The 13095-nt window shown below is 33.7% G+C and overlaps 1 non-coding gene across 1 annotated transcript; it reads left to right on the forward strand.

Annotated features, from left to right (window-relative positions):
• Positions 1-4163: 4163 nt before the first annotated feature.
• On the forward strand, positions 4164-4235 carry TRNAA-CGC (transfer RNA alanine (anticodon CGC)). The gene has a single exon. It is a non-coding gene; the product is annotated as a tRNA-Ala (tRNA).
• Positions 4236-13095: the final 8860 nt, after the last annotated feature.

Consider the following 13095-nt stretch of genomic DNA (forward strand, 5'->3'; position numbering starts at 1 on the left):
TGATAACATTATACTAAAAGCTATTGCGTTGGATTACTCTATTATCTAAAACGCTGGAATAACCATACAGTGAAATCTATGAAAGCCAAAAAGGCTTTGAAATAAAAGCGTAATACATTTACATCCTTTTATTTAGCTTCTACGACAGCTTAAAAGACTGTAAAAAATGCGCTGAATTCATTAAAATGAATAAACATTTTTGATTGGCCCTCCATTTTGTTCAGAGTATAGACATGTTGATTTATCTCGTTTGTACTTTATGCTCAGTCTCAGAGTGTTTGTATAGGATAAGGAAAATAGACGAGTCACAGAATAAAAGTACGCCGTGGTACAAAGAATTATATTGTTTGAACAGACTGAAAAATATGATGCAATTCTTTTTCAATTAATTACATACCTAATTCAATTTTTATTAGTACCAAGGTAATGCTGGTTTCAGTTTCAGTTTGAAAATAAGTTACTCATAGTATTTTGGTTCAGTATATTATTATGTATGCAGTTTAAAATTGCCACTGAATTGGGGAGTATGGTATAACCGGGTTGTGTATAATGCTCATGTATAATACTCTGCAGGCTTTTTATGAAAGACAGTTATATCAAACAAAACTGTTATATTAGAGTAGGCGACAACAAGGCTAACTGGAAGCAAATTAATACTTTTATCATTGTCCCACTGCATTCCTTTTACTCTGTGTAAGTACTAGAATACTGAATCACTGTTTACATTAATTTGCTTTTTTATATATCTTTGTGTTTACGTCAGTCTGTTTGTCGGTCGCGTTTGTATGTTGTTTCACAAAACAAACTATAGAGGGCGCTTTAATTGATTAACTTTTTCCTTTGGTACCATTATTTTGTTTGAACTAAGTGTTTGTATTGAAACAAGCGGTCTGGTTTTGTTTTCCTTTGGTAAATAATTGTACTTTGTTTAAGTCAATCGATATTGTTAGTTCATATGCCTCCTGTAATAGTAATGGCTGTTATTTTACAAGGTAGGCATTATAGGTGTTCATAATATTGTTAAATTCTATCCTGGGTTTGTAACAGAATAAAAAACTTTAAGCTGATTTTCGAATAACAATCGGAAAACTCAGCTATAATTTTTGTTCCAGGAATTAAACCAAAAATATCACGATACACAGTTGCAGTATCGGTCAGACACAGTTTATACTCATACAAATAATAAATACAAAGTCAGTCTTGTAGTCTCTTTAAAAAATAATATTCAAGGGCAATTTTTTTAGTTGACTTGATAAATAATCGAAACAGTTGTTAACTTCTAATAGCTTTTGACTTTTTGACAAATGAGAATGTCACTGGCAGTCTTCTGCACTTACTGATTTATAAGTAATGTTGCTGTTTTTTAACTGAGTGACTTTTTGATGGTTATGACATTAGGTGGAAGAGGTTAATGACCTTTGTTGAGACAAGGGCAATACGTCCAACAAAGCTGTTGAGTAAATAATATTGTATTGTGATCGCGTTTTCTTTTTGCTAGTAGATAGTTTGTTACAAAAATAAACAAGTTTTAGACATTTTTGTATGTCGATGTATATTTTTTATTTTATATCAAATCACGGAAAATTCTCGCACTAAGAGTCTAACCTCACAAATAGTAAATGAAATCTAATAATAACCAAATCCAAAGCGTGTGGATGGCACATATTTTGTTTCGGTACATGAATCGAACCCACAACCGTATTTCCAGTAAAGCGACCTTAACCACTGTGCTTCTTTCGTTATACTTATTAGTGCAAATTCGTTAAAAAAAAAATGTTTAAGTAGAAAGAAGTAAAACTACTTTCTACTCTATCTTTTGTACAAAATATCGTGTCAATAAAAACAAAAATTCGATTCACTAGACAGTCCTAATAAAAAACCAAAATGGGCTGGCTATTTTCAATTACGGGCTTAACGAAGTGCGTGACGCGTGAACCGAATCAGCAATAGAGACGTGACGTGTCACGTCACGGCAACACGCTGGCTATTGTGTTATTCGTTCACTAATAGCTGGTGAAGTTTTGATTTCATTTGACTGTTTTTGTGTGATGATAGTGAATTGAACTGAAATGGAAATGGTGGCTTTTGGCCTCAATTTGATTTTATTTCTTTTATTTCTTTTAAAAATGACAACTCCCGCACTAAGAATTGCTCTTGTATCGCGGGGACTTTTACAAACAAACAAACAACGGACACGGACTCGTACAACCAGACCCGAAACAATGATTTGTGGATCGCACAAATAATTGATCCGTGTGGAAATCGAACCCACTTTGGTCGTTTTTGTTTTTGCTTTTATCGTAAAGATAGGCTAACGGCACTTTTTACCCATACCTATAAGTAAATCTATCAAAGATATCAAAGAACAGACACTGCATACAGCCACAACTATCAACATGAAACGTAAACCAAAGCATTCCAACATTCATCCACAGTTCAAACAAACCACTTCACGTATTTTGATGGACGTCGCCTCAATCTGAACTGATGTTTCAACCAGTTGTACAAACAGCTTCAGTGTTGAGACCACGGTGATTTACCGCTGCGTTATTCCCAATAGCGCTTGCTGCAATGCGGTAGGCTACTGTCACAGAAAAAGGACATTTACATATCTTTGTAAGGTATGTGCGGCTAATGAGCGCGGATTTTTGCTTGCACTGTATGTTGTTCGCTGTTTTCTAGTGTTCTTGAAGAAAGAATGTGTGTTTTACGGATGTGTGTGCTTCTTTGCACTTGCAATATATCCAGTCTGCAATAATATTTACAAATGTTACGACTGGTATTGAGAGACTACAAAAGTGACGACAAGTAAAGGGATAATTAGTCAGCCTGTAACTTTTATCATATTAATGTAATTCTTGAACAATTTGTTTCAAGGATTCTTGCAAATAGTCCAAAGTATAAATAAATATTACAAAATATTCTTCACGTTATGAATGATTATGATAAAGTGTTCGCAATCGTCTTATAAATGAACTTTCTACATACCCCCATACATAGGGACACGGTCGTGATATCGCATATAGTATATTAGCAAAAACGTCTTAAATAATCCTAACAAAAAAACTTACTACATACATAATCAAGGACGATCATACAAAGTAGTACATTTAATATTCATGTACCCAACTTAAATTAGGAGAATAGGCCGAATTTCCCAGAGTTCTCAAATAAAAGATGAAAGTTTTAAGTGGTCTTTTTGGGTCAAGGGTACATTAAAATTTCAACATAAAAACACACGATTTTTCTTTTTTTTTTTTTTTTTTTTAAAAGACAACTCCCGCACTAAGAATTGCTCTTGTGTCGCGGGGACTTTTACAAACATACAAACAACGGACGGATTTAGTTTTTGTATAATGAGAGGAACAGTAAAAAGCGGGGATGTGGTGTGTTGTGAACTTTTAACCACCTAAATACGGCTATACAAGCTTTCGAGGAAATGTTAGAATACCGGGAAATGTCGAAACTTTGATGTCAGTTTGGAGCAAATGTTAAATTCTCTACAATTGAAATGATTGAGAGGAATAAAAATGAAAATCTAAATACACGATGAAAAACACGTGCTTTTTACTTTTCTAGAATAGTGACAGAGGTTTTTATAAAATGTTCCAACTAAAAGTCTATCCTAACTAGCTGACGTCAAAGGATCTTTTTGGATAGATAAAGATGATAAAATTTCAATGCATATTACTAAATATCTCTATTAAGGGCATGTATGCATTCATAATACCCAAGTTTACCTCTGAAAATAATTTCGCCATGAATTTTAAACGTAAACAAATCCACTTAATGTGTAAAACACCAGTATTTTGTAAAACAAAAATAATATATTTCATACAAATATTCTGCCAAGCGATTCAAACGCCTTTAGAATATATGTATGTATGGTGTACAATTGTAGATGCCCCGATAAACTAAATAAAAATCTTGGTTAAAACAAACCGTTCGTATTTAAATTTAATATCCTATTACACGTAACAACTGTCATAGATGTTGCAACAAAGACAAGGATGAATGGCTTAACGTGTTCTCCGAGGCACGGAACGCCTTAACGTGTCACTTGCGGTCACACAAACACGCTCAAGCAGTTGTATCAATGCTGAATGAAGTGAGTAGCGTGTTAGTAGTTCATTGTGAATGCCTATTTCGGCCAGAATTTCACCGGGGATGTAACTCAGTGGTAGAGTGTCTGCTTCGCATGCTGAAAGTCCTGGGTTCAAATCCCAGCATCTCCAAAGCATCTTTTTGTTATTGAACTGTTTGATTACGTACTGGTTTTGAAGTTTTCGATCTCTTTTCCCTACACTTTACATTATATTTATATCTATATTTTTGGTTTTAGATTTAATTTATGCTGAATATTTATTCAAGTGCCTCTTCAAATTTCAAACGGCACCAAAAATAAGACAGTATTGACTTAAATATTTATGTAATTCTCTCAAATGACTTAGGTACTGCGACTGTCATCGCTTGCCGACTAGCATAGACCCGCTAGCTATACATAATGTCATCCCCTATTTCGGCCACTCGACTATTTATGAAAATGTACTATTTAAGCTGATATTTTTTTTTTCTAAGGTCTATAATATAATTGTCTAATAACCTACAGTAACCACCGACGCGATTCTCTACAATCGGTACTAACCAGTATCAAAAATTTTACATTTAAAATGCTCTAACAAATTAGTACTAACGTTACCCGCTAGGGGCGCTGATCAGGTTTTTATTTAATTTTTGATAGCATCAATACGTTAGCCGGTAGTGGAAGAAAATAGCGCTACTGTAACCATTTAATTTTGACGACAAGAACCTTTGGCTATTAGCCTCGTTTAATTACTAAACGTGTTAATTAGCCCCGTTCAATCGACAGTTCGTTAAGAATGAAGCCAATTACTAGTCCAACTAATTATGATTGAAATAGTTAATTAACTTGGCTAAATTATGCAACGATTTTCTTGGAAGTTTATTTGGCTGTAAATAAAAGTTACTGAATTATTTCGGACTCAGTTTAGTCAATACTTATTATAATTCTGCATGCTTTGGAAAAGTTACTCTAAAATAAGACACTATTTTTGGCCTTTATTTAATTTTTTTTCTAGAATAACCCTGATCTTAGTGTTAGAAAATATTATAATATATTTTTCCAACATATGTTTTGAAAATCAATAAAGTCCTTTATCTGCGTCTGTCTGTCAGTTCGGGATAAACTGGATAAAAACTTTACAATTTTTCTTGCGATTTTCATCAATAGGTATGGTAAAGTATAAGTGTATAATTTAGTAAGGTTAATCCGGGGTAAACCGCGGCAGATCGCTAGTGTACTTTATATCAGGTACGTTGGTATACTATAAACCAAAACAGAATACTGTTAATAGTAGTATACCAAATTATAAACTCAACCAAAATATTGTAAATACTTATTTCCATAAAACATTTTTTTATACTTCTATGTATAACTCGTTTATACCTTTACTACCTGCACTAATACCATTATAATACCTCGAATAGAAAATTAAACTACCGCGTGGTCAAAAAAACTACCTCAAGATTTCCCGTGGGCGTTATAAAAGCGATTTGGCTTATAAATTATTTGTTGGATGTACTGAAACGACCGCTTTTCTATAGTCTGCTATAGAAGGAAATAATCTATATTTCTATAACTAGATAAGTGTTATAGTATAGTAAAGCTAAGTTTGAAGCCATACACGACTGTTCTTTAAGTAGAGCCTAATAAGCTGTTTAATTACTAGTTGTGGTACTAATACATCTACGGATGTTGTAGACAGAGTCAGAGTGTATGAAATACACACGCTGTTTACAATAGAATTTACAAATGATTAACCTTTTGACATATTATAAAAGGTATGTAACCAAAATCAATAGCTCTAATAATTTAAAATATCCTAAAAGAGATTTGAAAATCCTGACTATATTTTAGACGTTTCAAATCGAGCAATAGATCTCGTAGTTAGCATTCACAGAAACTTCTTACGGTCAATATTGGATACCTCCAATATACAAACAAACACAGTAACTACAGCATTTTTTAAAAACTATGTTTAGATTGTGCAAAATATAGAAATATACACAAAAGAGAATAATATTTCTTGTGAAGCCAAGCCTCGTCGCTAGACTGTACTGAAGCAAGTTTCCTTCGATTAGCAGTGTAAAGTTTTATCAGCAGTTTTTCAGAGATTTTCTTACGCCCGGCTTGATGGAAGCCGACGAGAAGTAGTTGTCTCGGCTTTAGATTAGGCAACACTAGTTTTTGTCGTCGTTCTAGAATAATCTGACCCAATTCTGAGTCTTGTACAAAATTTATATGTGAAATTCTTTTTGATGTAGGTATTTTGTTATTTTTTTTTATATGTGTATGTAAAGAGACTAAGAAAATCAAAATTAACCTTCATCATGAATGCTATGGTAGTGTAGACACTTAAATGGTTCCAAAGATTAGGAGACATTATTAATTAGAAACATAATGATTAAGTTACAGCAAGTGATATAAATTTGCTTGCCAGCACTAAACCAATTTCAATACCTAACTACATTTAATAGTAATGGTACGTGTATTTATATAAAACTATTACTAATAAAGGTAAACACACAATGACGTAAAGTCCGTACCAATATAATTGATTAAACCCAGACTACATCAAAGGCAAATTTCATTGTAAACTTTTTCGTCCAAAATAAAAGCTTATGATGAAAGTGTGTCAGTTTCAATACAGCGTCGTATTTTCATTCCACAATAAATAAGTCTTGTGTTCATTCGCAAAATGGAAGGTCCTTTTATGTTGGGTACAAAAGTAAGTATGTAAAAAACCTAGAATTCTTTATTTTGATTGAATATTGAAAGGCTTTTGCGGCGCCCGCCCGATTTACTACGACACTTCTTAGTAAGATTTTTAGAGCGAAAGCTTCGTCTAACTGTAGAGAATACTCTTTATATACAACTAGCTGACCCGCGCAACTTCGCTTGCGTCACATAAGAGAGAATGGGTCATATTTTTCCCCGTTTTTGTATTATTTTTCAATAGTACTCTTCTCCTGTTGGTCAAAGCGTGGTGTTATATAGCCTATAGGCTTTCTCAATAAATAAACTATCCAACAGTCAAATATTTTTTCCATTCGCACCAGTAGTTCCTGAGATTAGCGCGTTCAAACAAACAAACAAACAAACTCTTCATCTTTATAATATTTGTATAGATTACTGTGGTATTGATATTCTTTATCTATTCTATATCTACTTTTTACTACTTTGGGTAAAAATGATATATTGTTTTATATGTTTCAGTGGTTCATTTATGAATCAGTTTTATCCTAAGCTGTAAAATACAATATATTCTAGTCTACATACATCAAAAGGGTAAAAGACAACAATATATTTTTATTTTGGTTCTAAATAATCGCACAAGAGTAATTCTTTATAGTATTCACAGTCTTCTTCTTCTTGTCGTATGGTTAGTGGTCAACCTAGTGTCAAAGATTTTCAAACCGACCGAAGGCCTTTGACGTGGCTCAACGACTGTTATCTCAATTGACAGCAACCGGGACCGACTATTTACGTACCCTCCGAAGCACGGAGACGCCCTGTTCTAATACCACTATGCGGTCACCCATCTATGGAATGACCGCGCCAAGGTTTGCTTAACCCACAGATCGTTTACCGACCGGTGAGCGGAATTTCTATGGTTTTTAAGATGAAGAATATATTTTTGATTTTCCAATGATGATGCAGGAAAATGAGTTTGTTTGGTTTTAATTCACAATTATAGAAATTGTGATATATGGAATATAAGTTAATTATTTAAGGGACCGAAAGCATAGTTATTTTGTATTTGTTTTCGTAATATTTTACGATGAACTTTACCTAGTATATATATTATATGCCTATACTTTATTTAGTATGAAATCCTAATAAAGAAACATTATTAATCATATTTTATATTATTGTATTTGTTTTTAATTACAACCAAACAGCTAGATTAACATTGTGTGTGTCAGCTTTTTCTGTCAGGCTCATTACGCGCTTATTATTAATTACTTGTAGTTGTTCATTAGTTTATGAATACTGTAAATGTAATTAGGCAGTTTGAATTTCAGTAATTTATTCCTTTTTTTACATAATAGTATGTATAATCTATATTATATATATACTATATACTATTACTATATTACTATATCTATACTAATTTTATAAAGCTGAAGAGTTTGTTTATTTGTTTGTTTGTTTGTTTGTTTGTTTGAACGCGCTAATCTCAGGAACTACTTTTCCGATTTGAAAATTTTTTTCAGTGTTAGATAGCCCATTTATCGAGGAAGGGTATAAGCTAAATATCATCACGCTACGACTAATAGGAGAGCAGCAGCAATAAGTAAGAAGTACTTGGATGTTCAATTGTTATAATTAACTAGCTGACCCGCGCAACTTCGCTTGCGTCACATAAGAGAGAATGGGTCATAATTTTCCCCGTTTTTGTAACATTTTTTACTGGTACTCTGCTCCTATTGGTCAGAGAGTAATGATATATAGCCTATAGCCTTCCTCGATAAATGGGCTATCCAACACTGAAAGATTTTTTCAAATCGGACCAGTAGTTCCTGAGATTAGCTCGTTCAAACAAACAAACTCTTCAGCTTTATAATATTAGTATAGATAGGTAAAGTATCGAAAATACGTACAATGTACATACCTAAATAGGTTGTCATATTATCGGTATAAATGGAACGGTTACAGCTACAATTGAACTCCACACTATTAAAATTTTATTTTTACCAAACACCACATAGAAAATCAACGCGGCCTCGGTTGATTAATCCAAGTTTCGTGCTTATCATTGCTTATAAAACGTGCAACTAATGTGTTAACAATGTGTCTGCAAAATATAGCATTTTTAAACATGTCTGAAGCTTTTCGCGAATGCAAATTAACATAGAAACTATCATTCACAAAATAAGAGTTCATACACCTTACAAACAGTTGTATGCAAATTGAGACAGCTGTAATTATTCTTATTACATTTTTACTCCGCAAATGAGTTGAAACTCATTATCAAAACTCATAATATGGTGCCGTTTTGGTTGCAACTTTGTTTCAAAATGGTGAGAACTAAATTGCTTTGTTTATCAAAGTGGCTATCGAAGGAACTCGGTGTACCCAAGGTTTATGTCATCAGTAGCTCGATTCTCCACTACTATCAACTACCGGCTAACCAACTGTCATTGAGAAATTTTGTATGAAAATCTGATCAGCGCCCCTGACGGGCGTCGTAGCTGGCCGCTTGTCGGTAGTCGATAGTATTAGAGAATTGAGCTACAGCAGCGCGATTCTGTACAGTTGGTACTGTCGAGTATCAAAATTTTGACATTTAGAATGTATTGGCAAAATATTTCCTGCGACACACGTCAGAGGCGCTGATCAGATTTTCATACGAGATTTCTCGACGACAGGTCGGTTGTCAGTAGTCGATAGTAGTAGAGAATCGACGTACTGAAATGAGAGGTTTTATTGTAATTTTAATGCGCCGCATATGAGCAGCTCTTTTAAGTGTTCCCTAAGGTACAGTTTAGGATCAGGCGATCTTTCGATGCTTGAAGATTAAGGGGCTTTATAGAAGCAATGTTTATGGAGTATATGCCTATATCATCATTGCCACTTTTTGTCTAAACGACGATAATTGAAAGAGTCCTTGTAATAGGAAGATCACATACTTTGGTATTTAATTTTCTAGAAATCGAATGCACTTACGTTTTCTGTTTTTTCTTCTCCTTAGTGCTCGTTACATGGGGTCGTGTGTGATTAAGATAAATTTCAAAGACATGCTTTGAAGGGATTTGGCCACTAAATTCACTAACGTCACAAAGTTATAATTCATTTAAATGTTATTAATATATAGCTATAAAATCATGACAACGTGAAAGGTTACTTTGATAATAAATAATTATAGTGAACATCACCTGTGGGACATTTAAATGTAGACATTAATTTAATACGGTATAATAATTAGTTATTGTTGAATTATAACAGTTATTGAATTGTACTCTAGGTAGAAACTAAAAGGTCGTCAGTTCTATATTTCATTTTGTGATCATCAAATTGAAATTATGTACCTATAGATTTCGTTCTTGGCTTATCATTTCCATGTATTTTTCATATTTTTACCGTATTTTTTATTCATAGAGACTGCTCTCATACCTCAAATATTCGTGATGTTGTTTTGTCAATTTATTTTGAAGATTTCCTTGTGATGTTTTCTCAATTTTTATTATTTTTGATACCCACATAACTGTGAGAAGTTTTTAAGACACTTAGGTCTTGCTGCCTGCGTGGCAGAGAATTCGTGTACCACTCGGCTATCAATTGCAATTCATATTAATATTAAGAGTGTTTATTTGTTTGTCCTTCTTTTACATCAAAACAACTGTACTCATTTGAATCAGCTTGGCATCTGTGCTAGATTTGCAACGGCAAGGGATAAAGACATTAAGTTTCTTTATCATATTATAATGCGCAATAGTACTCTAATCTAAATAATCTATATTCAAACTTTAGGTACAAATAGACTAGGATTTTAACTCTAGACTAAATATCAGTCTGTCTAGAATAAAACGTATTAGCTAAACATGTAGCGAACTCCCCGCCCATGCATAGTAAATCTAATTTTATGAACAAACATTGGGTCGCGTGACAGTCTACCTATTAATGTAATAAATGCGAACTGTTTGGATGTTTGTCATTGTTTTGTATCTTAAACCATATGTGTGAACATTTAAGATGATTAACTGTAAACCCTACTTAAATTATGAATACATAACTGATGTAGATATTGTTTTAATTTTGACTGCAAAATCACTGAATCGATCGGGATACCATTTGGCACGGTAATTGTTCCTTAGGTAGCTTCGATTTTTATAAAAAAAGAACAATGCGGATAATGCTGTTCGCATAAGCTAGTTATTTGATCAAATGGATGAGACCCTATCTCATTTCAATTATGATCCTCAAAACTAGTTTTACGCTTCTAGTTGATACCAGTTAACTAAGTAACAGGTAAGTATGTATCTAGTGGATGGAGTTACAGTAAAAATCTGTAACTTGGTTAACTTCTGAAATGTAGCCAAACAACTACCTACTTATCAATATTCAATTCCCAGTTGTCAATTGTGATAAAAAATGTATCCTCTATTTATAAATTTACAGTCGAATTAAGTACACTGATAGATATATTTCACAGCTACACTTATCGCGATCAGTGAGAGCACATTATTCAGTTGTTTTACACACAGTGTTTTAATCTGGCTTTGTATCAGCAATCTGTGCAATCAAATGGAAATTTCCAATAAATTTTATAAATATTTTCAACTAGTTAACCCTCATAGCTCCGTCTGAATGTTGTATTTTTTGTTGTAAAAAAATTTTTTTCCGTATTTAATTTTGGAGTCTGGGTCTTCAACTAAGTATTTTAATGTAAAATAGTTTCGTTTTAGCAGTTTAATACTAACAGCTTTCAATACTAAATTGAACTACGGGTCTTACGTACGGTAATCTTTTGATGTTACGATACCTTTTTTACTACCCGGCGTTTTGTATGAAAAACATAACAAACAGACAGACAGACTTGCACATTTTATTATTAGTATAGGTAACAAAATAGCGATGAATTTAATAACTGTGTTTTATATGAAAATAGCGTTTCGAAAATATATGTTTTTGTGATAAAAATAGAAGCATATTTACTTAAAATGCCATAGCAACATTAATGTGTAAGCTATTATGAAATTAGGTTTTTTATAATAGTAAATAGCTATACTAACCTAGGTAAGAATGTGGTGACGTGCCTGTAAAAAAAAATACAGCAATCGCTTCTTAGTACATGGGACGAACCTTATAAATAGCGGAACGCGATTCGAGTGTGTTTCATATACCTATGGCTCTACTTTCGAGCACATAAGTGATGCTGTTTATGTATGTATGGATTTCTCCGGAATTAAGTACGTCATTCTACTAATCTATTCTATAATAAGAAAATGATTAAATTTTACCTATACCTTGTAAAATAGCACGTCTATGATATTCTATTTTAATTAATTGTCTAATTATGGATTTTCCAAGAATGTTAAGAAAGGTATTCTGAGAACGTAAAAAAATTTAATGAACGTTATTCTTCGTAGAAAATCTAAAATAATTAGTACTATTGAAACAATACAAACAAAATTATGAATAAGTTTTCTCTTTGCTTTGATAGTATCCACTATTTTTTTTTGAAACTTCTATTACCTGTTAAAAATACAAATGTTCTCTCAATGCTTATTCCTGATGTTATAAAAAAAAAAACTATTGAGTGAGTATATTTTAAATAAATAACTATAACACCTAAACACTATCGTTGCATGTTTATAACGTAATGAAATACAGGAATTAACGCAAACACGCATTTAACCTTAGAACGTTTCAGGACCCATTCAGCCTGCAACCACGGCTAATGTAACTGGTATATTAAATACATATCTCGATGGAATCGGGCACAGAGATAGTTAATAACTTTTACGCCGGCTCCACACGTTGGCCCCAACGCTCGTACCAACGTTGGACTGCATACTCGGTGAGGCGTACACACGTTGGCTAAGGGTCTCAGCACACATATGGGATCGGAAAGGGATCGTCATCGTATCGCCTCGAGCCGTTCAGAATGGTTTGTATTAAACTCCCTACTGCAACGCACACTAATCGGAATAATAACGTAATCGCCTCGCCTCGGAACAGGCTCCGAACTTGAATTCCCGCGCTTACGGCTCTCCGTATCCGAGCTCACATCTCTTCGTCCACCCTTTCCCCTTTCCCCTCCCGCGACTTGCCTGCTAAAGACGCCGCCAAGTGCTATGGCGTAAGCGCGGTGTCGCCTAGCCGTAGCCGAGTTGACGTACAGGCGCTGCTGATACGCTTTCGTTACGTGCATACGGTAGGTTGACGCCTGGTTGACAGCGAGGCGAAAGGCGTTACGGCTACGATCCCTTTCCGATCCCATATGTGTGCTGAGACCTTAATAAACTAGTTCTGTCCCGTCAGATCGCGAGCGTTGGCGCAAATTCTTT

The sequence above is a fragment of the Anticarsia gemmatalis genome, chromosome 21 (genome assembly GCF_050436995.1).
Source record: "Anticarsia gemmatalis isolate Benzon Research Colony breed Stoneville strain chromosome 21, ilAntGemm2 primary, whole genome shotgun sequence".
NCBI lineage: Eukaryota > Metazoa > Arthropoda > Insecta > Lepidoptera > Erebidae > Anticarsia > Anticarsia gemmatalis.